Here is a 207-nt window from a genome sequence, read left to right on the forward strand (position 1 = left end):
CTCTCTCCCAAGGAGAACGTTGTACACATTTGTGTTGTTGAGGAAAATAACACTGAAAATCAACCAATGTATTGTGAATCTACCCCTAACTGTCTGAACGAGATGAATGAAGTAAATATTAATGACCATCTTTCTGGTGAACAACTCAATAATATAAAATGTTTGATATCTGATTTTTCTGATGTGTTTTCTGATGTTCCAGGACCT

Source organism: Penaeus monodon, chromosome 28 (genome assembly GCF_015228065.2).
Source record: "Penaeus monodon isolate SGIC_2016 chromosome 28, NSTDA_Pmon_1, whole genome shotgun sequence".
NCBI classification, from domain to species: domain Eukaryota; kingdom Metazoa; phylum Arthropoda; class Malacostraca; order Decapoda; family Penaeidae; genus Penaeus; species Penaeus monodon.